The 26,346-nt window shown below is 34.8% G+C and overlaps 1 protein-coding gene across 1 annotated transcript in view; it reads right to left on the reverse strand.

Annotated features, from left to right (window-relative positions):
* The window catches only part of NIN (ninein), a 422,635-nt gene extending 410,539 nt beyond the window's left edge, over positions 1–12,096 (reverse strand). Inside the window, 5 exon segments of the mRNA XM_074236002.1 lie at positions 5,024–5,058; positions 7,326–7,387; positions 7,656–7,745; positions 11,272–11,409; positions 11,991–12,096. The gene's annotated coding sequence lies outside the window, so the exon portion shown is untranslated.
* Positions 12,097–26,346: the final 14,250 nt, after the last annotated feature.

The following is a 26,346-nucleotide window of genomic DNA, read 5'->3' on the forward strand; positions in this document are numbered from 1 at the left end:
ATGAAATTTGTAAATAATCCAATGTTAGAAATAGAACTAACTGTAAAGGGACCAATAAAGAGATAAGTACATCAAAACATTTAAGGAGAATTGGTACAAAACCCTCAAAAATTATTTTGATAAACTAAGAAACACTCTACTTTCACTCATTTTATGAAACAAAAGTTGTCCTAATATTTAAACCAATGAAAGGTAAAGCACAGAATGGGAAATATAAATCAATATTATTAATAAATAAAGATCTTAAAAACTATAACTAAAATTTTGTCAAATTTCATTCATGAAATCCTTCTTCATGACTAAAGTGGGTGGATTTATAAGTGATACAAGGATGGTTTGACAAAAGGATACAATCAACAAAATTAATCTCTAAAAAGAAAAAATCCAAATACAATAATCTTTATTATGCAGGGGAAAAAGTCTGTGACAAAGCACAATGATACTGTGGTACAATGGATGGAGTAGCAACCATGGAGTCAGGATGACTTGAGTTCAAATTGAGCCTCAAACATGTACTAGATGTCCAATTGCCTCAAAAAAAAAAGCCTTTGACAAAGCACAACACTCATTTATGACAAAATCTCAATAAACTAAAAGCATAGAGGAACAGTTTTAAATAAAGAAATCTAAAACAGAAAATATCATATACAGATAGTAAACACTAGTGAAACTTATTCAGTAAGAATACTATTCTTATTGCTATTATTTGATGTAGATCTATAAATGCTAGTGATGGCAATGAGCCAAGAGATAAATTAAAGGCATAACTATAGGTAAATGATGTAATTATCATTATTTACTTATTACAAGATGGTTTGCTTAGAAAACCTAGGGAATCACATAACATATTGAGACAAGTAATAGCTTTAGCAAAACTGTCAGATATAAAATAAAATCCTCAAAAACCAACAATACTTTTAAATAATACTCTACCAAAATCCAATAGATAAGTGGTAAAAGGATAGGAATAGACAATTCTCCAAAGAATTGTAAACTATTCTCTACCAGAATTAACAAAAATTCAAACAGAATTTGTGAATCAATCCACCAAAGTACACAAAATAATTCTATAGATTCACTTGCTATGCATTCCTTACAAAGATAAAGAATAATGGGAAGATGACTGAATAAGACAAGAGTTACTGAGCTCTTACTCTCCAAAATTCTTCCACAAATGATAAAATAACACTTCAATGTGAACTCTAAATGGCAGAAATAAAAGTTAGGATAAAGCAGAAGCCATTCTAAAACAACCTGGGAGAATCTTAGGAAAGACTTAACCTCCGGGGTTTGGCCAGATTGAAGTACAAATATCTTCAGGCATATATCAATAAACAAGTGCTGGGAGAAGCCGGGTCATCTCACACACAAATGAGTAAGGGAAGATTGAAAGACCATCTACAATCTTGGTATGCCAGGATCAGTTGTGCTGACTGGGGCACAGACCTGGGCTTCAGCTGTGAATGAAGAGAAATGAGCACAAGCCTGGTAGGTGCTGTAGCAAAGGGGTAAGGACTGTGCTGGTTATGGACACTTGTAGGAGAGAAGAGTCTTAGGTTTTGGTTCCAAGACAATGGGATGAGCTGAAGATCACAGCTGTAAGAAGGATTACAGGAACCAAGAAACATTTGAGGTGCCAATAAGGTTGAGGGCCCTAGTCATAGCTCGGGGGTAAAGAGAAATGGTCAGGTTCCCAAACAAGGCTCAGAAAATAGTAGTATCAAAAAACTGAAACCTAAGCCATCATCCCCCACACTAGAATCTGATTATAATTATAAACCATTTAAAATAATAATGAGTAAGTTAAGGAAAAAGAACTACAAGACAGAGAAGATCTAGAAAGATACTCAGAAAAAGAGAGCCAAGTTAAAAAAAAAGTCACTCCTTCTTTGAATAAAAAAGTCAAATGGTCAGAAGTTCACAGAAAGTTTTTGGAAGGGGGCGGTTAGGTGGCACTGTGGATAAAGCACCAGCCCTGGAGTCAGGAGTACCTGGGTTCAAATCCAGTCTCAGACACTTAATAATTACCTAGCTGTGTGGCCTTGGGCAAGCCACTTAACCCCATTTGCCTTGCAAAAAAAAAACCCTATAAAAAAAGAGTTCTTGGAAGGACTTAAAAGGGACTTTTAAAAAATCAAATAATAGAAGTTGAGGAAAATTTAAGGGAAAAAAGAGAAATCCAAAAAAATCAAGAAAATTATGAGTAAAAAGTCAAGCACCTAGAAAAAGAGATCCAAAAATTTAAAAAAAGAAGAAAACAATTCCTTCAAAACTAGAATTGTGCAAGGGGAAATTAATGATATTACAAAACACTTAAATAAGAACACAATCAAATAATGAAAAATTAGAAGAGAATTTGAAACATCTCATTAGGAAAAAAACTAATGTACAGAATGGATTGAGGAGAAACAATATAAGAACTGTTGTAGTACCTGAAAGTTATGATTTAAAAAAATTCAGGGCGGCTAGGTGGCGTAGTGGATAAAAGCACCAGACCTGGAGTCAGGAGTACCTGGGTTCAAATCCAGTCTCAGACACTTAATAATTACCTAGCTGTGTGGCCTTGGGCAAGCCACTTAACCCCATTTGCCTTGCAAAAACCTAAAAAAAAATTCAGATAGATATTATAAGAAATTAAGGAAATTTGCCCTTTAGATCTAAAACAAGAGAGCAAAATAGAAAGGAAAAAAAAAATTCTTCAATCATCACTTAAAAGTGATCACAAGATGAGAACTCACAAGGAACAGCATAGACAAGTTTGAAGGCTTCCAGTTCAAGGAAAAAAAATTCACTTACTATGTAACTACAATCAGGATAACACAAAACCTGGCAGCTTCTATATTAGAAACCTAAGGACTTGAAACATTATATTTCAAAGAGAAAAAGAGCTGGGTTTGCAATCAAGGAATAACTTAGCCAGCAAAATTGAATATAATCCTGAATGAAAAACAAAACAAAACGATAGCAGAATGGGTTAAAAATCAGAATCTGACAATTTGATGTTTATAAGAAATACATTTAAAAATGAGATACATACAGAGTTAAAACAAAGGGCTAGAATAGAGTTTATTATGCTTCAGCTGATGTAAAAAAGGAAGAATCACAAATCATGACATCAGACAAAGTTAAAGCTAAAACAGATTTAACTAAAAGAGATAAACAGGGAAACTACATTTTGATAAGTGCTACCTTAGAAAATGAAATAATATCAATATTAAATCTATAAACACCAAACACTGTAGCATCTAAATTGTTAAAGGAAAAGTTAAATGAATTATAGTGAAAATAGAAAGAAATACATTAATAATGGGGAACTGTAACTTTCCCTCTAAGAATTAGATAAATCCAACCAAAAATAAATAAGACATTAAGGAAGTAAATAGAATCTTAGGTAAGAGAGATAGTATAGATATCTGGAGAGAACTGAATGAGAACAGAAATAAATACAACTTTTTCTTAGTGTTACATTAGCTTTATAAATATTGATCATATGTTAGTGCAAGAAAACTTTATAACCAAATGAAGAAAAGCAGAACTATTAAGTGCATTCTTTGCAGATCACAATGCAATAAAATGTATATTCATGGAAACACAGATTAAAAATTAATAGAAGACAAAATAATTTATTCTTAAAGAATGAGTCAATTAGAGAATAAAACATAAAAACAATTAATAATTTCATTAAAGAGAATAACAATAATAAGAAAATATATCAAAGCCTATAGCATGCAGTAAATACAGAAATCAGAGGAAAATTTATATCTCTATGTACTTATATCAATAAAATAAAAAACAGACCAATGAACTGGGTACACAATTAAAAAGGGAGCAGCTAGGTGGAGCAGTGGATGGATCACCAGTCCTGGAGTCAGCAGTAACTGAGTTCAAATCTGGCCTCAGACACTAAATAATTGCCTAGATGTATAACCCAGGGGAAGTCACTTAACCCCATTGCCTTAATTTTTTTTAAGGCCAAAAGAATTTATTTCCCAAGTAAACACCAAATTAGAGATGTTAAAAATTAAAGGTGAGATTCATAAAACTGAGTGCAAGAAAATCATTGAATAACTAAATAAAACTAGGAGTTAGTTTTATGAAAAAAATCTATAAAATGGAGAAATCATTGTTTAATATGATTTTTCAAATGAAAAGAGTAAAAAAATCAAATCGCTAGTATCTAAGATGATACAGATGAATTACCACTAATGAGATGAAATCAAAGCAATTATTAGTAGTTCTTTTGCCTAGTTATATGTCAATAAATTCAACAATTTAAGTGAAATGGAAGAATATTTAAAAAAATAAGAAATGCCTAGATTAATAGAAAAATAGAATATCAAAAGAAAGGTATTATTATTATTAAAAAAGGTATTTTATAAATGAATTCTACTAAACATTAAAAAATAATTGATTGCAATGCTATATAAACTGCTTGAAAAAATAGGTAAAAGAGTCCTGCCAAACCCCTTTTATAACACAAATATGGTTATGATTTCTAAACCAGGGCAGCAAAAACAAAGAAAGCTATAGATTAATTTTCCTATTGAATAGTGATACAAAAATTTTAAATAAACTACTAGCAAGGAGATTATAGTAGTATATCACAAAGATCATACACATTAACCAGGTTGCATTTCTACAAATGCAGGGCTTAAATTATTAGCTTATTAGCAATATAAGCTTAATTGATCATATCAATAATAAAAACTATTTTAAATCATATGGTTATATAAATAGACTCAGAAAAACTTTGGTCAAAATACAACACTCATTCAATTAAAGTACTAGAAGGCAGAAGAATCAATAGAACTCATCTTAAAATGACATATATATATTATATATATCAAGAGTCAGAATTATTTGTAATAAGAATAACCTGGAAGCCTTTCCAATTAGACCACACTGAAGCATAGATGTTCATTTTTAATCAAAATCATACTAGAGGGCAGCTAGGTGGCATAGTACTGGCCTTGGAGTCAGAAGGACCTGAGTTCATATCCAATCTCAGACATTTAATAATTACCTAGCTGTGTGACCTTGGGCAAATCACCCATTGCCCTGCAAAAAAAACAAAAAAAAATCATACTAGAAAATTTAGCAACAGCAATAAGACTAAAAAAAAAGAAATTGAAGGAAGAGGAATAAGCAATGAAAGAAAAATATTACCTTCTTTTGTAGATGATATGGTATTATGCGGAAAGAATTCTAGAGAATCAACTTAAAAAACTAGCTGAAACAAATAACAACTTTAACAAAGTTGTGGGATGTAAAATAAGCCCACAAAAATAACCAGTATTTCTATATGTTATCAATGATAAGAGAGAAAATCCTTTTAAAGTAATCATAGAGAGCATAAAATACTTGCCAAATATTTATTTGTCAATAAAATATCTGCCAAGATGCATAAAAATATATGAACAAAATTACAAAACACTCTTCACATTTTTTGACAGTATTGGGAAAACTGGAAACAAGTCTGGCAAAGAATATGCAAAGAACATCTCACACTGTATACAAAATAAGCAAATTAGGGGATAAGAGGAAAAATATAATTAAAAGTGCATGACAAATAAGAGATAAAAAATATTAAAAAATAAACAATTTGATTTTATGAAATAAAAATATTTTGTACACACAAAACTAGTGCAGCCAAAATTGGCGGATGGGGGAATTTAGCAATTTTCTCTGACAAAAGTCTCGTTTCTCAAATATATAGCAAATTGAGTTGAATTTATACAAATAAGCACCATTTTCCAAAAGATAAATGGTCAAAGAATATGAATAGGTTGTTTTCAGAAGAAGAAAACAAAGTTATATGGTCATATAAAATTCATAAAATCACTAATAATTAGAGAAATAAAAAAATAAAACAACTCTGAGATACCATCATTAGATTGGTTAACATAATAGAAAAGTAAAATGACAAATGCAAGAGGGGATATATATATATATGTGTATGTATCCTAAAGAGATCAAAGGAAAAGGAAAAGAATCCCTATATTCAAAAATATATAGCAGTTCTTTTTGTGGCAGCAAAAAAAAAAACTGGAATACTGAGGGAATGCTCATGAATTGGGGAATGACTAAACAAGTTGTAATATGTGATTGTGATAAGATACTTTGGTGCTATAAGAAATGATGAAGAGCGTGGTTTCAGAAAAACATAAGAAGACAACTGCTATAAAATGAAGTGAGTGAAGTAGAAAAACTTCATATACATTAACATCAGTGTTTTAATGACAATCAACTGTGAAAGATTTAGCTTCTCTGATCATTAATATAAATTGCTAACATTCTAATAAAAAAGAAAACTTTCTTGAAATATTAACATCTAAAAATATTGAGGGAGATAAATAAGAAAAGTAGAGTGGGATTGGTTTAGATCTGAGGAAATGAAAAGAGAAAATGAAAGGATAGTCAAAGGAGGAATACACAGTGAAGTAGAAAGAAAGTTTTCTTTTTTCATAATTGAAGTGTGCAAGAAAAATACAGAAACATTGAAGAAAAGAGAGAACTGGCACAAGACAAACCTCACTCTTATATGAAATAGAATAAGGAGAATAGACAAAATTTGTGTTTAAATATGTCGGATTCAGTAAGAAAACAAGTTGTAATTGGGAACAGGAGTTAGGAAGAATGTATAATATATGAAAAGAACAATCAAAACCAAAATAAACTTTGTGATTTTAAAAGAAGATTAAAATGGGACAAGGAAGAGGGAAAAAGTCTAAATTCTAAAGGAGTATTTAAATTGCCTCAGGTAACTGGGAACAAGCTGTTATATATAAATATAATGATTATTATATAAGAGATTTAATTCAGAGAATTTTAAATTGGAGAATAAAAATCAATGCAGAGTGAAGAGACAAGAAACCAGAACAATTTATACAAAGACAAGAATACTAAAGAAAATGCTTTTGCAAGACTTAAGGGTTTTAATCAAAACATTGAGCAATCATATCTGCAGAGGCTCTATTAAAAGAAAGTATATTACCCTCCTTTCTGTCAGAGATGGATAAAATATGCAAGTTTTCCATAGGATACCCTCCTTCCCTATTTTTACAAACAATTTATATAATGTTAGAATGAATTTTTCTTTGAAGGTTTGATAAGATTCGATTTTAATCCATTTGGACCAGTGATGTTTTTCTTTGGTAGTTCATTTGCCTTTCAATTTCTTTTTCTAATACTATATGATTTAAATTATCTTTCACTCTAATTATATAAGTTTTTCATGTTTTTGTAAATATTCATTTATTTCATTTAAGTTATTTTTTCTAGCAAAATATTGAATTAAATGGTTTCTAATAATTTCCTTTACTTACACCTTCATTTGTTGTAAGTTGTCCTTTTTATCCCTTGACAGTGGTAACTTGCTTTTCCTTTCCTTAAAAAAAAAAAGTTATCTAATTTACTGGGGGTTTTTTTAAATTAGTTCCTAAAATCATCTATCAATTCAATGTGCTTTTATTTTCAGTTCTTTCTCTCTTCTTTGATTTTCAGAATATCTACTTTTGTGTTTAGCTGTATTTTTCTGATTTGTTATTTTTCAAGTTTTAACAACTATAAAAATCAAAAGAAAATGTAACAAAATCATAAAGATTAGGCAAGACTTAAATGAAGAGTTATGAGAAAACACTCCTCCCCAAACTTACCCCTTCAAGGAAGTGGGAAGTCCTCAGGTGTTACACATTGAACATTTTCATAATTTCTCAATATATTTTTGTGCTGATTTTTTTTCCTTTCTGAAAAAGAAATACATTTTGTCATATAGGATGGCTCTCTGGGAGAAAGAGAAGGAGGGATGATTGGAATGAATATGAGAGTGTAAGAAACAGAAAACAGTAATATAAATTTTTAAAATTATATCATCCTTTTCTTTTTCATATTTTATCTCTAGTGCTTAGCATTATGTAAGAACATAAGAGATTAAGAAATGTTTGCCTGACATTTGTATACTTTTCATATATATATATATATATATATAATTTAAATGAAAATATTAAATTCCTCCCAATCTTCATTTTTTCTATGATATATTTTTCTCTTTATTTTTTCCTCCTCTTAAAGTCTAAAATATGGAACAAAATAACTCACAAGCCCTTTTTAAAAATCTTACTTTACATATACCCTAACAACAACATGGGGGTGATGATCAACCTTAATGGACTTGCTCATTCCATCAGTGCAACAATCAGATTCAGTTTGGGTATATCTGCAATGGAGAATACCATCTGTATCCAGACGAAGAATCGTGGAGTTTGAAAAAAGACCAAAAACTATTACCTTTAATTTAAAAAAAAATCTTATTATTTAATTTTGCTATTTTGCTACTTTATTTTTTTTTCCTTAAGGATATGATTTCTCTCTCATCACATTCAACTTAGATCAATTTAAAGATTAACAGACTGCCTCCTGTGGGGGGTGGGAAGCAAGATTAGGGGGAAAATTGTAAAATTCAAAATAAATAAAATCTTTCTTTTATAAACAAAAAACCCATTATCTTATTAAGTAATTGTGCTATCCCTTATACTTTATTTTTTTCCTTAAGGATATGATTTCTCTCTCATCACATTCAACTTAGATCAATGTATACCACAGAAATAATGTAAAGACTAACAGATTGCCTTCTGTGGGAGGTGGGGGGAGTGAAGCAAGATTAGGGGGGAAATTGTAAAATTCAAAATTAATTAATTAATTTAAAAAATTTAAATCTTACTTTACCACCTCTTTGACCTTAGGAAGATGGCACTATAAAAGATACCACTAGCTTCCCAGTCTGAAAATCTTAGTGTTATCCTTAGCTTCCTCACTAACACTCACATCACATAACCAATCTGATGTTAAGTCTTGCTTCTACCATCACAACATATGGCATATAGTTCCCTTCTCTCCATTTACTAAGCCATAACCCTATTTCAGATCCAATCCATCTTCCACTCAATTACCAAGTTGATGTTTCTAAAGTATTGGTTTGTAGTATGCTCCCACATCTCCTAAACAAAGAAGTGATAAGATTCAAGATGAAAAATGAGACATATTTTTGACATAGTTAATGTGAGAATTTATTTTGCTTCACTATGCATATTTGCTACAAGTTTTCTTTTTCTTTTTCCAATGTTAGGGAAGTTGGAAGGGAGAGAAAAGAAATTTTTTTCTAACTTAAAAATGCTTAAATAAAGGGTAAAAGCATATGTGATCATGGCCCTCACTTCCCTATCTCCACAAATCGATGAGTTCCAGTATTTCCGTATCATTTCTGGAATCAAATATAAACTTAGCGAGTTGACATTAAATCTCTTCACAACCTGGATTCATCCTACCTTTCCAGGCTTCTTACATTTGAATCTCCTCCAAGAAGTCTAGGATCATCCCCATTAACCTATTTACAATTCCTCTAAAAGGAGAGGAATTCTGTACCTTAGCACTGCCTTTCTCCCAAGTCTACAATGCACACTCCTATTCACTCAATAGTCTGTTTGATGCTGCATCTGTTCTTTTGGATATGGTGACCTGACCTCTATTAGAATCCTTGTTTTCTATAGCTAATGAACAACACAAATTAGGATTCTGACAAATCCTAACTGGATATTATAGATATTATCAGACTTCCTGATAAGCTTGCTATCTTTTTGCTTTAATGGCATAAGAGTTTTCATAGACATTCTATTTCAAGGCAATATTTACCAGAATTCGGTTTCAACTATCAAAATTCCCCCTAAGGTTCTCAAATGCAGATAAGAAATCAATCTATCTAAGCTAAGCCAGGCAAAATAGTTCTTCAGACTAACAAATGGAAATAGGCAAATATTTATAAAGTTATGCTGATGGATTTGAGAGAGAAGTAAGGTGTGATCTTAAACAGTGATATTACTTCAACTTATGTACAACAGTGAGTTTCCTTTTCAGAATAATCAGACTAAAATATTTCTGTCAGTAATATAATGCAATGTATAGTTTGTTTGAAGTTTTAAATTCAATAATTGAGTTGTATCTCAAGTAATTCTCATAATCTATAATAATAATAATAATAATAACAATAATAAACAATTATATGGTGCTTATGTGTCAAACTATGCTAAGTGCTTTATAATTATTATCTCATTTGATTCTCATAACAATGATGGAACATAGGTGCTATTACTACAGTTCCCATGATACAAATGATAAAATTGTAGCAAAAAGAAAGTGATTTGTCACATAACCACTAAGTGTCTGAGGCTAGATTTGAACTTGGATCTTCCTGACTCCAATCTCAGCTACTCCATCAACCAGCTACTACAGAGATGACTTCAAGTGAAGTAAGCATTTTTTATATAATAGTTGTTTTATGAAGTTTAATTTGTAAATTTTATGTTGAATTTCTTATATACTTTAAAAAGGAAAGCCTAATTTATAGAATATTGTTTCAAGTTCTAAAATCTATATACAGAAATCCAAATTTTGTTTAATGTTTAAATTCAGAATTTTTAATGCTAAAAGAGAGAAATAAACAATTGACTTTATCATTTTATTTCTATCTTAATTGAGGTTCAGCAGCACTTAAGTCCAGTAACAATGATTCAGACCAGACCATTAATTTAATAGAGTAATTCTTTCAGCAGTGACCATTTTCATCATACAGTCCTTTGGCCAAAGGATAATTCTAAAGCCTCCGAAAATAAATTAAGCATATAAAAGTATGAAATCTTCCTTCCTCCAGCAACATATTACACTTCAGTTTTTCAAAACTGATGATTCAAGATTTTACTCAGTAATTAAAAATAGTATATTTTTGTCCTCTGTTCTCTCCTTCCACTCCTAGTTATTACCTCTAAGGTGTGTGCTGATCCCATATCTCCTGAAAATGTTTTATAAAATGACTTAAAATAGAAAATGAAGTTTCATATACCAACTTAGTCTATTTTAATAGCTAATAGCTATTTTTAATATAATGGCTAGATAGAAAAGGGAAGGAATATCAGAACTCTACCAAGCTAGAAGTCTTCTCTGATACCCAAGAAAGTCAAATCAGCTCCTAGATCAAACTAAAAGTTGTTTGTTTACAACTCAGTCAGGAGTCCGTAGTTGTGATAAAACAGACGCTTTTTCATCATGTCAGCAGCCACTACAATTTCAACATTAATCCACTACCATTAAGAAATATCACTCATATATTGTTACAATAGACTCTTTTCCCCTACCCACCCCCTCAACTTGCTAAAAAGACAAAGAAACTCTAAGTCTGCAATCACTCGATTCAACCCTCCCCCTTTTCTCCCCTCCCCTCACCTTATGTCGGTCTCTCTAGGGCTCTCGCACAGCAGCCGGTCTCAAGAGCCCCAGCAAAGCAAGAGATTAGGCTTTTGTTAAGTCTCTGAAAAGGGAGACAAAACTTTGCAGCCAGCACCGCAGTTCCGGGAGCAAGTCCTTTAAAAGAACAAAAATGAGGAACAGCCTTAGCGTCATTTCCATCTGAAGGGGTTACTCGTACAAAAGCAGCTGGGTTTTTTTTTTTCCAGGAGATGCAATCTGTTGCAGCCCATTTCCCCAAACATTATCCCTCCCCATTCCAGTGTTCCTCCCCAGGAAGGAGCCATCCTTAAAGCGATGTGAAATCCCCTCCCACTTTCTTTCCACCCAACCATCATTATTGCAAACTTAAGTGACAGTAAGCCTTGATGCGGTCCTCTTTCACCGTTAGGCTCCTCAGCCCCGTCGCCTCTGAAGGGGAAGTCCCAGGCTCGCCCCTAATCTCACGCCTGTACACCAGGATGAGCCTCTGGCACATACCACAGCCCGGTGCCCTGGGCCCCCCACTCCCCCTGCAGCACCCTGCATAGGACCCAGCCAGTCCGGAGCCCGCAAGGGCGTGGCGAGGATCGGGAGAAAGCGCCATCTCCCTCCAGTTCCTAATCAAGCTCTGTCCAGCGAGCGGACTGTCCGAGCGAAGTGGCTCGGTCCGGGCCCAGCGGCGGCGTGTCCCCCAGCTTCGTCCGCAGCTTCCTTACCCGCCGGCTCTCCAGCTCCGCACGCTGGTGCTGCCCCGGGCCCAGCTCGGGCTCACTTCGCAGGCGCAGTCCGAGGCTCTGCCCCGGAGCGGGACGGCTCGCATGCAGGCTCTGCGGGCGCAGCGGGCGGTCAGGGACTGAAGCTCCCCTCCCCAGGCCCAGGGGCCGCGGGACCGCCGCTCATCTGGCCGCGCTGGCCACGACCCGGGCTCCCCGAGCTGGACACAGTTGAAAGCTCTGGGTAGGAAGAGGGCGGATCCGAGGAGGAGGTGGGGCTTCGCCCGACCCAGTGACTCGGGGCCCCGGGGCTCCTCCTCCCTGTTCACCACCGGCCCTCTGCTCCCCGAAGCGAGGCCGAGCGCAGCAGCGAGCACTTTGGGTTAGAACACCGGCAGTCCACGGTGCTTCTTTGTTGTGTTCTGGGAAGAGCTTGATTGGTATGTGTTCCAGAAAATCAAAGCAAAGCGTCCTCATCTGGCTACTGCTTTGTTCCGGGGGAGAAGATTTAAAGTTAAAAACTGTGAACTGCATGTAGAATTCTCTGATAAAAGATTGGGATCTCGAGTCACAACATTTCCAACTGCTCCTTGTGCACCTATTTTCTCTCCCTTTATATTTCATTGTCCCCGAGATAATATTTATAAAGTTCTTAGCACAGTTCCTGGAACATAGAAGGCTTTTATTAACCGCATATTCCTTTCCCTCTCCCTTTTCCACTTAAAAAGGAAGTCTGGAATGACATACTGACAAATAAATAAACATGTTCATAAACGTAGTGATAACACCAAGTCTTTGTTATATCAAATACCTCTCCCTATAAGCACCCACTTTGAAATTGTTACCCTAACACTTCTCAAAGGTTGTTCGGTATCACGACTTTACTCTGTGAGTATTCACTCCTAAAGTTCCCACTATGAGGATGAGGATTAATAATCATTCAGTAAACTGAATTAGATCAAAGTAAATGCTTTGACCCTATTTTTTCCCCAATAAAACTGATAATGAGGCACACAAGTAGGAGCAGAAGACCAAGTCATAACTTTAGAATTACAGGACCTCCAAGCCCAATATTTTTGGTGGAATCCTCTTTTCATCCCAGTTTTCAACTGTCATGTCTATCTTTCCACTCCTCCCTTTCTAATACATATCTAGTGTGCTGTCAATTCCACCTTTCCATAGCATTTTATATAATAGTGTATGCTTGCTTTTTTTTTTCTGACACTATCACAACCCTAGTTCAGGGCTTCATCAACTCCCTCCTGTACAATTAGAATAGCCTCTGCATTGGTCATCTTGCTTCAAATCTCTCCTTATTCTATTAAAATGTCCAACTCATAGTTGTCTTATTAAAGTGTGGTAATAAACCATGTGTCCCCTACCCTACTCCATTCAGTAACCTCCCTGGACACCTTATTGTCTCCAGGATTAAGCATAAAATTCTCTCTTTGGGGTTTTTAACCCTTCTCAAACTGGTCATTTCCTACCTTTGTAGTCTTCTTATAGTTTATAGTCTTCTTATACTTTACTCCATGTACTTATACTTTACTCCATGTATTATACTTATACTCCATGTATTTTGTAATCTTTTAAGGTCTAGTTTCTTCTTGCACAAGGCACACTACTCCTGACTGCAAATTCTCATTGCCTATTCTCCTTTTCTGGAATGATCTCCTCCTTACCACTACCTCCTAGTTAGCTGCTTTTCTTTGCATCTCAGTTAAAATCTTACCTTCTACAAATAACTTTTTTTAAAAAACTAGTCTTTCCTCTTTGAAGTTAGCTCCAATTTATACTGTTATTGAAGGCGAGATGCTAATGCACATCCTATCTAAATTCAGGTTTGATGTTAGGATGAAATGAGGTATTTGGAAGTTATTGAATGCACAAGCAAGGATATGCAAAAAGAATATCAGTTATCCCTTCCGCATAATTGGGGTAGTACCACTTCCATCTGGAAATTCCCCTTAAAATTTTTGCTACCCCTTCACTCAAAAAGAAAAAGGTTTTTTTGAAGCAGCTAAGTGGCAAAGTAGGCATCAGGAGGAACTGAATTCAAATCCGGCCTCAGACACTTAATAATTACCTAGCTGCGTGACCTTAGGCAAGTCACTTAACCCCATTGCCTTGAAAAAAGGGGGGGGAGGTTTGTGGGGTACCTTATAAACTTGAGTTAAGTATTTGATCATAGGCTTTATGCTGACTGCTGATCTTAGCATGTTTTCTACAGCTTCCACAAAACTTCCCCAAAATTCCCATTTAATTTCTTATTCCAAACCCTCAATATATCAATACTGCAATGGAGAAAGTAGAAATGTGGAAAGGATAACTGTAGTCATACTTAGTTTCTTAGCCTTCCCCCATCTCCATATGAAAATGTGCCTGATCAATAAGGCAGGATAATCTCAGAGACCTAGATTCCATAAGGCTGGGACTTTTTGTGCCCCTAAGACTAGAAAGATGTATTAAGGCAATTGGGGCTAATCAAAAAGGCAAATCAAGTCCTGGGGGAAGTTTTGTCCTCTTTTAGATAAAGCTCCCTCATGCTGTGGCAGGTATATATCCTGGAAACAGCAGTCCTATCACATCTCTATGTAGGTTATTTGTGTCTCTCCCATTAAAATATGAGTTCCTAAGAGAATAGTGGGGTTTTTTTTTGGCTTTCATTTATTTTCTTGAATGTATATTACAATGATAGGTACATAGTAAGCACTTAATGTTTTTTAATTGACTGACAATGGGTGAAGGGAAAGGAGATTAATCCTCTTTCCCCAAAGAGATGATTTCTCTCTCTTTCCATAGACCTTAAAGCTCCCAAGCCAAAAAATCTCTCACTGATTCTAGATTCTACCCTTTAAGGATATTAACCCAATAAAACTGCTCCTTTATAATTCAATCGGAAAAGTGTTCAAACACTCAAGCATGTTAAACATGAATAGTGTCTTGTTCCTTGAACAACAAAGAGGCCCTGTCATTAGATCAAACAGTACATGGTGGGGAGTGAGGTGAAAGAAGACTATAAATAAGATAGGAGGGAACTAGGTTATAAAGGACTTTGAATACCAGAAATTTTATATTTGAATTCAGAGGTGATAGTCACTGTAATTTGTTGAGTATAGGAGTGACATGGTCAGACCTGCAATCACTTTTTCTGAATGAAAGATGGATTGGAATAAGGAGAAAATTGAGGCAGGCAAAAAATTGAGGCAGACAGACTCACCAGCAGACTTACACTATTATAATAGTAGTGTCAGAAGAGAGAAGAGGGCTTATACAAGTGATATTTCAGAAAAAAAATCAATAGACCTTGGCAACAGATTGGATAAGGATGAGGGTGGGGGAGGGAAGAGTGTGAGGTAGTAAGGATTCCAGGATAACTCCTAGGTTGAGAGCTTAGGTGACTAGAAGATGGTAATGCTTTCTATAGTAGTAGGGAAGGAGGGGGCAGAGAGGGAGAAATATAAAGTGAAAGATAGTTCTTTCTTCTTTCTTCCCTTGGAGTTGACATCAGTCTGCCTTCTGGAAGCCAGTTCAGTGCTTGCTTGTCCCAGGAATCCTGAATTCAAGGGAATGGCCCTGGGAGCCTCAGACCTCCACTTCAGGAGTTAGTGACATTCAAGGATGTGGCTGTGGACTTCACCTGGAAGGAATGGAACCTCTTGGACCCTTGTCAGAAGCAATTGAACAAGGAGGTCATGCTGGAGAATGCCCAGAAACCTACTCTCTGTGGGGATTCCAGTTCCCAGACAAGATGTGATCTCTTATTTTGAGCAAAGGGAAGGACCATGGATGTTGGAGTAGAAAGACCTGAGGAGCTGCTGTCCAGAAGAGATTAGATTTGAAATGAAGAATATTGGAAAAATAAGTCTTTCTGTGAAAGAAACATACAAAGAAAGAATCATAAATGACAGTGCCTGTGACTTTATATGTAGAGAATTCTGTGCTACAAATGCAAGAATCCAAATTGGAGAGAAACCTTGTGAATGTAATCAATGTGGAAAGGTTTTCTTATTGAGGGGCATTCTTCTTAAATATCAGAGAATCTACACTAGAGAGAAACTTTATGCATGTGATCAATGTGGAAAATCTTTTTCAGTGAAGAACACTCTTGTTGAACATCAGAGAATCCCCAGTGGAGAGAAACCTTATGAATGTAAACAATTTGGAAAGGCTTTTACTTGGAGTTCCATCTTACTGAACATTAGAGACTCCATACTAGAAAGTAACCTTATGACTGCAATCAATGTGGAAAGACTTTTATTAAAAGGTACCATATTACAGCACACCAGAGAATTCACACTGGAGAAAAACTTTATGGATTTAGTCAATATGGAAAGACTTTTTCATTCAAGGGCAATCTTGTTAGATATCAGACAATCTTCATTGGAGAGAAATCTTATGAATATAATCAATGTGGACAAGTTTTTACATGGAAAGAGCGACTTAATGCACATCAGAGAATCTACTATGGAGGAAAACCTAATGAATGTGATCAATGTGGAAAGACTTTTTCACACAAGACCTTTCTTTATTAAACATCAGAACCCACTGGAGAGAAATCGTATGATTGAAGTCAATGTGGAAAGGATTTTTTATGGAAGTTCCATCTCATTAGAGAATTTACATGAAAAGAGAAACTTTATAAATATGATTAATGTGCAATGACTTTTTCATGCCACAGCACATTTGTTAAACATCAGAGAAACCTCACTGGAGCAAAACCTTATGAATGCAATCAATGTGGTAAAGTCTTATTTTCCATCATAAAATTCATATTAGAAAAAAACCTTATCACTATCAGGAATGATTAAATGAATTTAAAGGGAATACTGAGTTTTCTAAACTAGCATTGTGATAAAGGGTATGATTAGAGTTTGCAAAAACACAATATCTTCAGAATAAGAAAAAAACTGTTAGCATTTTGTCAACTGGAGGAAAAATACTTGATTAAGAAGAAAAAAATCAGAGTTGTTTTCACAAGGATATAAAATTTCAGGCAAATTAGGGGAATTTTTTTATATTTTTCCACAGGCCCCAATTTGGATGTATTCATCCTTCATTGAGACCACTGCATGTGACAATCAAGAATCTTCTCTTTAATATGAGATGCTTCCTATCTCCTAGTTGTTGTGACCCAATGATGATGGGTGATGAGGAAGCAATTCCAAAAACTTGAGGCATAGCAGAATACTTGTGTAAAAAAGAAAAGCATCCACTACTAAGTAAAAGGTTTTATATTTTCCCCCTAAAAAGCTCCCCATGTTTGACCCTTCATAATTTTGGAAAAATCGAAGAGTTGTTCAGTGACTCCTGGAAAACATTGATTTTTTTGTCTTGGTATATCCAAAAGTAACCTTTTCCTTTGACTTGTTCATCTAAAGGAAAAAGCTATCAAGTGAATGACAATTTTGCTAGGGACTTGAAAGAATGTAAGAAGATAAAGTCTCTGTTTTTCTAAATCTGGTCAGATTGTTAGGGAGACAAGAGACATACAAGAGTATGGAAATCTTTTTTTTTTCAGTCTACAGAAATTGATGACATTGTATACTAAGGTCTGAATTTCTTCCTTTATTATGGAGGGTGGTAGAAAGATGTCATCGACTTTTCCTATTCTTCTGCTATTGTCATAGCTCATTCTTGGGACCTGCAAATTGTCAGCACTTCACCAATAGAATGTTCCAAAGGGAGGTCTATTCATTCCTCTTCTGGTCAGAGTTCAGCAAGTCCCTGAACCAAATTTGATTCTCTCTCTTTGTTTATCTACTTACAGATTCTCTGTTCAAAGGAATTGAACTGCTGGCTCCTCTGGTTCCCCTTTGATCTTGAAATGTTGGACAGATCATTTCATGCAAATTCATGTACAGAATTGAAAATGGAAACTTTGTCTACATCTTGTTCTTGGGCACATTGCCAGAGTCTACATTTTTGGACTTTTTCCTTTTTCAGTACAAAGCTGCCATCCTCTCTTGCTCATAATCATTCCTAGAACTGTGATCAAAATAATAGATGACAGAATTATGAATTGGCACCCATTCCTTCTCACAGTGCTAATTCAGGGGTCATCTGAGACCTCTTTCTGCCCTGATATTGCCTGTTCCATTGTGGACATCTTTACATCCCTGGACACAGGAATGTGTCCCCAACACTCCCATGGCTGTTGATTACTCTGATATTGAGTTTCATTCTTGGCCAGCCCCAGTCCCTGTGTGTACAGATCTTTCTTTTTATCACCTCAAATTTGTTGTATGTGGGGGAAAAACAACTAATTGTAATTTTTTCTTTCTTGATTAGAATTTGCTCTAGCACATTTTCTAGATTCTTGTTTAGGTTTTTAGGGTAAGGCTTAGTAAGTCAGATTCAGTGTAGTGAGCTGGGCAAAAAATGTTAAAAATCCACCTAGTAGGGGCAGGTAAGTGGTGCAGTGGATAGAGCACCAGCACTGGAGCCAGGAGAACATGAGTTCAAATCCAGCCTCAGACACTTAATAATTACCTGGCTGTGTGACCTTGGGCAAGTCACTTAACCCCCCCAAAAAAACTAAAAAAAATCCACCTAGTCATTGAATATAATTTTTTTTATGTTTTTGCAAGGCAAATGGGGTTAAGTGGCTTGCCCAAGGCCATACAGCTAGGTAATTATCAAGTGTCTGAGACCGGATTTGAACCCAGGTGCTCCTGACTCCAGGGACAGTGCTTTATCCACTGTGCCACCTAGCCACCCCCCATTGAATCTAATTTTGAAAAGCAATTTGTTAGGTTTTTGTTTAGGGTTTTTGCTAAACACTAGGTTGAGGAAAAGTTGCTTTAATGAGATACCAAAGATAAAGACTTCTTTTTGAGCATACAAATGGCAATTGATCAGGAAATTAACAATAAAATATCTCATATATAATGAAAGAAAGATAATGAGTTCTGTTTTAGGCATGTTTAATTTAAGATACCTACTTTTGGGATATCTGAAAGGAAAGTAGAGATGTGAGATTGGAGCTCAGTAGAGAAGTTGGGGTAAGATAAGTAGATTTGGGAATCATTACCATAGAGATAGAAATTAAATCCATAGGATGTGATGAGATCAGCAAGTGCTATAAAAGAGAGGGAGAAGAGAATGTAACCCAGTACAGAATTCTGAAGAACACCTATGGTTAGAGGACATGGTTGGGAAGTCCTATTCAGCAAGAGAAATTGAGAAGTCTGAAAGAAGAACCAGGAGAGAGTGATGTCTCAAAAAATCTGAAGGCAGTATCAAGGATGAGAGAGTGATTAATAATGTCAAAGGTTGCAGAGCAGTCAAAGAGAATGAGAACTGAGAAAAGGTCACTGGATTTGGCAACTACAAGATCAGTGGTAACTTTGAACAGAGCAGTTTCAGTGAAAATAAAACCAGAGGTCAGATTGTAAGTGGTTAATAAGAGTGAGAAGAGAGAAGGTAGAGGGACCTGTTGTAGATAAGATTTTCAAAGAGTTTAACTATAAAGGGCAGAAAAGTTATTAGATGACCATTTAACAGCAATGGAAGGATCAATTGAGAGGGTTTTTTTTTTTTTGAGGATGCGGGTGACATGAGCATGTTTATAGGCTAACATAAAGGAAGAGTGGGCATTCAGAGGGGGCAATTTGTTAAAGGAGATGGGATGAAATGGAATTACTTGAATAGATACAGAGAGTGAACTTGGTAAGGAATAAGACCACTTCATCATGTGAGACAGGGTAAAGGAGAGGATAAAGGCAGAAGACATTTGAGTGTTAGGAGATGAGGATATGGGAAGAAGAAGAAGCTCATCAAAAATAGCCTCAACTTTTTTTTCTGTAAAATCTCATTACAAGGATCTCAGCTGGGAGAGGTAGATATGAATAGCAAAGAGAGGTAAAGGAAATAACTTGAAAGTGACAATGGGGGGCCATGAGAGGTTTGAGGAAAAACAAGAAAGTTTAGAACGGCTGCTGAGGAAAGTATTATAGTAAGTTAATAAGGGAGGTATAGTAGAATTGCTTAGTAATAATGAGACACCAGTTGAGGTTGTATAACATAAATTTCTTATTTTATAAATTAAATATATATAATATATTTATATATAATATAATATATATATAACCCTAAATTTATTTTAATTTTGCAACAAAATGACTGCATGATTTTCTCTACCTTTCTTCACCAGTATGGATAGGAATATAGTCAGTGAATAACTGAAAGATATTAATCAGGAATATGATAAAGGGATTCAAGAGAGAAGGACATTGGGCAGCTAGGTGGCGTAGTGGATAAAGCACCAGCCTTGGAGTCAGGAATACCTGGGTTCAAATCCAGCCTCAGACACTTAATAATTACCTAGCTGTGTGGCCTTGAGCAAGCCACTTAACCCCATTTGCCTTGCAAAAACCTAAAAAAAGAGAGAGAGAGAAAGAGAAGGACAGTGTAGAATTGAATTAGTTCCCCAGTAAGTCAAAATTGAGAATAGGAAAAAAAGTGAATTAGTGCAGGGAAGATAGCCAGAGAGAGAATTGAAGGGTCAAGGAATTGGCAGTCATAGAGCAGAAATAGAGTTGAGTTTTGTAATGGGAGACAGAGAGAGAGAGGCAAATTTTAAGAGTAATCAACAATATGTTGATGTCTCTTAGTATGGGAACAGGAGTTAGAGAATAAAGAAAAATTGTAAGCCTTGTACTGAACTCTCTGAAAGACTAAAGTGAACAATTTACTATACAAAATTGTAAAAGCTTTTGCACAAACAAAATCAAAGAAGCTAAAAAAATTAGAAGAGAAACAAAACTGGAAAACAATTTTTGAAGCAAATTTCTCTGATAAAGGTCTCATTTCTGGTATATATCAGCAACTGAGTCAAATTTATTAGAATAAGAGTCATTTGTCCAATTGATAAATGAATAAAAATATAAATGTATAGGTTTCTGTGGAAGAAAATCAAGTTATCAGTAGCTATATAAAAAAATTTCTGTCACTAATTAGAAAAATGTTAATTAAAAACTTTGGTGCAGTGCTAGACTGGAGTCTGGAAGATCTGAATTTGAATCTGAAACTTACTAGTTATGTGACACTAGGCAAGTCATTTAACCTGCTTTGTCTCAATTTCCTCATCTGTAAAATGGGTTGGAGAAGTGGCAAACCACTTTAGTATCTTTTCCAAGAAAATCCCAAATGGGGTCACAAAAAATCAAACATGACTGAAAAAAAGAACTCAACAACAACAACATTAACACTCTGCAGTCCTACCTCACATCTATCAGACTGGCCAAATTGACAAAAAAGAAAAATGTTAAATTCTGGAGAGGTCATGGGAAAACAGGTCCTTTAATGCACTGTTAGTGAAGCTATGAACTGATCCAAAAGTTATGAAAAACAATTTGGAAATATGCTAGTGGTACTATTATATGCTAGAGTGCATTATATGACCCAGGGTTACCACCACTAAATCTATACTTTAAAGATATCAAAGGAAAAAAGAAAGAATTCATATATACAAAAGAAAAGTACTGAAGTAGAGTTTAGGGGGAAAGACAATAACTTCAGTTTCAAACATTTTGAATTTAAAATGTTTATCCAGTTCAAGATAACTGAAGAACCATTGGAGATATAAGATTGGAAGTCAGCAGAGATATTAAATGAATAGGTAGATTTGAGGATTGTCAGCATAGAGATTATAATTAAGTCCATGGGATTTGATGATATCACAAAATAAAGTAGAATAAAGGGAGAAAAGCAGAGGACCTAGGATATATCTTTAGAGGGTATTATCTGAATGAGGATTCAGCAAAGGATACTGAGGAGTGATTTGATAGGAAGGAGGAGAATCAGGAGAGAACTATGCTCCAAAAACTTAGAAAGAAAAGAGTATCCAAGAGAAAAGGATGATTAACAGAGTCACAGGTTGAAGAAATGTCTAGAAAAATAAGAATTGAGGAAAATGTCATTAGATTTGGTCATTAAGTGATCATTGGTCACTTTGGAGATAGCAGTTTTGATGGAATGATGAGAGGACAGAAAATGAAGACATATATCAAAGTCATTTCAAGCAATTAGTCACAAACAGCAGAAGAGAAATAGGATGATAGTGGGAAAGCAAGGATCAAGTCAATTTTTTGAAAATGAATGGAAAATAGCATATTTTTAGGCAGTAGAGAAGCAATTAGGGGATCTGTTGAAGGAGATAGAATGAAATGACCTTACTTGAACAGGATAGAGGGAAGCCTACTTTTGGTAAAACTACATCTTCATGAGAGACAGAGGCAGAAGAGGAATTAGTGGTGGAATGAATCTGAATGATATGACATGAAGAAGAAGGAAGAAGAGAGAATTCATGGCAAATGGATTTAATATTTCATCTAAATTATGAAGTAATTTTCACAGGTTAGAGTGTGAAATAAGGAAGATCCGTAGGAAGTTTGAGGGGGAAAAATGGGAATATTTAGAAGACCTATTGTAGAGAATAGGATAGAGAATTGATAAGAGAGGAAGATGTAGAATGACTGCCTAGTGACTACCAAGGCCCACATGATGTTGTATGATGTAAATGTGTAGTGGACTCAGTCAGAAAAGTAGTATGATTCTCTACATCTCCATTCATTAGCACATTTGTAAGCACAAAGGTAGGAGTAATCTAAGACTGAGGTTTGGTAGAGCACAACTGGTAATATGAAAAGGGGACCAGAAGGGAACCCAAGAAGAACAAGACATTGTAGATTTTAGGAAATTAAGTAAGATAGGAAAATTTTCTAGTTTTGTCCAATTTTTTAGTTCTAATCTTTTTCTCCCCTCTCAGCTAATCAAGTGTGTTCCCCCTTCATCTCATCCCCTTAATCAGTCCTGTTCATTGCTTCTTTGAATTTCATTTTGGTGCCCCTTTCCAGAGAGGATTTCTATCATTCTCTTTATTATCCTTGTTCTCATTCTGTCTACTCTAGACCTTTTTCCTCTGGTTTGTGATTTCCATAACTATGCAGTCTTTCTCTGTCCTCTTCATTAGTTATGGAATCAAAAATTGCAAAGTATCCATTCTGGGCTCTCTCCTCTAGCAGTTTCCTCCACTACCTGATAGAGCTTGACTCATAGTTCCTTTTTACCAATGTGTCTCACTCCCCAAACAATGCCAGTTCTTATAGTTATCAGAAAGGATACAACACTATGGTAAGACTTTCCCACCACCGCCACGATCCCTGAAAATGTAGCTCACCATTGATCTATATTCTCCCTCTGGTTATATTCTTTCACCATTTACCGCAAAAATCTCCTTTCTGGATAGCTGTCACAAGAGTCTGAACATAATTGTCCCAGGACAATCTCTCCACTGTTACCTCCACTCCAGCTGACTTAGACCACAGAGGTCACCTATAAAAACAATAACTTAGATACAAAAGTTACCAAGAATTATCCAGAAGTTGCTAAAAAACAAGGATTCAATTGCATAGGTTCAAAGAATCGACAACTAGTGAAACAATAAGGATGTGTTCTTTTCAGGATAGAACAAGTGAAAACATGCTTATATTAGCAATTTTACATTTGGGGTCCAATGGTATCTTGGTCATAGTGAGAAAAACAAATTAAGCACTATAATATTACTGTTAATACTATCATTTGTGCTGCCCAGAAGTATTTAGTCATCTTTTTTCTTGATTTCATCCTCTGAAAATGGCCTATTCATATCATTTGACAATCTATAAATTAGGGCATTCTCTTGTTCTTGTAAACTTGACACATTTACTATAGAAATGATACCTTTACTAAAGAAATTTTCTGTAAAAACTCCCCTCAGTTTCCTGCTTTTTTTCTAATTTTAGATCCAAAAACTTTTAAAATTTTATATAATCAAAATGATCTATTTTGCCTCCCCAAAATCCTCTTGTTTGATCATAAACTATTCCACTATCCAGAGATTTGAAAGATAATTCCTTCATTACTCTATTAATTTGATTTTGATAACCCATTATATCTAAATTATACCTACTTTTAGTTAATTTTATATATAGTCTGAGATATTGGTTGTTACCTATTTTTATCAGATTTATTTTCTAGTTTTCTCATCAATTTTTGTCATTACCCCAATTGCCAGAATTTTTGCATATATCAAACACTAGGTTACCAAGTTCATTCACTTCTGTATCCTGTGTCCCTAATCTGTTCCATTGATCAATCACTCTTTTTCTTAACAAGTACCAAATTATTTTGATGGTTACAACTCTGTAGTATAGTTTGAGATCAGATATTGCTAAATTATAAAATGTATTGGGTGTAGAATCCATCAGAAGTATCACTTATGTTTTCCTGTCTAGAAGCTGGGCTAGGGGTGAGGACAGGGGAAATACCAATATGTATCACAAGCATTGACATATTTGTCCTTTTTAAAACTTTTAATAAGATATATAGCATCATTCAGTATAACATATAAATAAACATACCTTTCTGGAACCTAAATGAATGATATAATTCCTAACATGAATAACGGTTTTTAAAATGAATTTTAATTTTGGTGTGGTTAAAAATAATAATAATTTTGCAAAATAATTTGTCATCATGTTTGTTTGAAATCGATATATACTAATTGTTCAACTAAGATAATTTAGTTATCCATTACATTTTTAGACGTCAATAAGGGTTTCTTAAAATCAGTAAGGAGAAAACCATCAGTCTGTGACAGTAATGCTATGCTTAGTTATCTCATAAAAAATTAACAGTATTTTATAATACTAAAGGTGAGATGGATATTTCAGAGGGAAGTAAATTTCATAAGGAAAATATCATAGATACATGACTAATCAAATGATTAGTGATAGCAGGGTTTTGAGACAGCATAATTTGCTTATGATGTATTAAAAAATTTGGTGCAGCACAAAATTGTTAGACTCATATCTAAAAAAGAAATTTTCTAATATCTTAGAATACAGAAACCAGAGATTTGAGGTGATATGGTGAGCATTATTTTCTGTCCTCTCCTACAAGAGGATAAGTTGAGGGAAGATATTGGTGATGATGGAAGAGAAAAGATGGTGGGCAATGATGTCTGTGGATAGGTCCTTCACCAACTTTTTTCCCACTTAGGGATTCCTTGGTTTCTGTCTCTTTTTCTCAATCACATCCCCCAAATCTTGACTCCTGGATTTCCACTGTTGAGATCATAATACATATCCTATTTTTCTCTGGGATGGTATGATAGTCCTCAAAGTACCTCCTCCTGTCCACACAAACTATGAGAATGCTTTGGATCATTTGCATCCAATATAATTTCTGCTTTATTTATTTTTAGAACTTTTGCATTTGTGTCTTCCATAGTTCATTATCTCATGAGTAGGTGCTCTACACTAAGACTGTTTTCAGCTTTAACACATAGCATTATTTAATAGATCATCCTTGGAACTGAGAGAAATGGGAATTATTTATTGAACCTTTAATACAACTGTTTACTACTTTGATGGTGGCATTTAATAGTAGGTAGTAAGATGTAAGTGAAATGTTTGCAAAATATTAACTAGCTGAAGAAGGCCTTCTGAATCTTCACTGTGTCAATTTACCAAATTCCCTATGTTTTTATTGAGCCTACTGGAGATGAGAACATGTTTCTGAATGAGGAGGAGGGGAGGGGTTATTGATTTGTGTATTGTATGTATATTTCTAGGGCAGCTAAGTGACACAGTGGATAGTGCCTCAGAGTTAGGAGCATAGGAATTCAAATCCAGCTTCAGAAGTTAACATTACTAAGCTGTGTGATTTTGGGTAAGTCACTTAACCCTGATTGCCTCACATCCAGGACCATTTCCAATCTTCCTGGTTCATATCTGGGTGCTGGACCCAAATGGCCCTGGAGAAGAAAGTGAGGCTGGTGACTTAGCACAGCACCTCCTCACTTAAATCCAAATCATGTGTTTGTCATGGCACCACCTCCCTGATGTCACTGTCTTCTTAGATAACAAAGGATAAATATCATATTGCTATGCAAGAAGATTTAGATTTGAATCTCTGAGATGCCATATCTCTATAATCATGGGCAAGTCATGTAGCATCTCTTGAATTTTAATTCCCATCTGTAGATGAAGAATAACAATGTTCCTACTACCTGCTTAATGCTGCTTTAAAGAAACTGTCTAATAATTCTTAAATGTACATTGTTTTTGTTAACATATAATGCAGTACTAGAAGGAGATCACTGGCATGTTAAGTTGTTTATCCTGTTCTTGTTGTTTGTCCTTCATTTCTGAAGAGGACCATGACAAAAGGGAAGCAAGCAAATAACACATGACCCTCTGGAGACATCTGGGTCCAGTGGTCAGATATGAATCAAGATGAGCCCTGGATTCCTTTTTTTTAAAAAAATTTATTTATTTATTTATTCTTATTTTGTACAAATAATGTTTTTTAT

This window comes from Macrotis lagotis, chromosome 4, assembly GCF_037893015.1.
Source record: "Macrotis lagotis isolate mMagLag1 chromosome 4, bilby.v1.9.chrom.fasta, whole genome shotgun sequence".
NCBI lineage: Eukaryota > Metazoa > Chordata > Mammalia > Peramelemorphia > Peramelidae > Macrotis > Macrotis lagotis.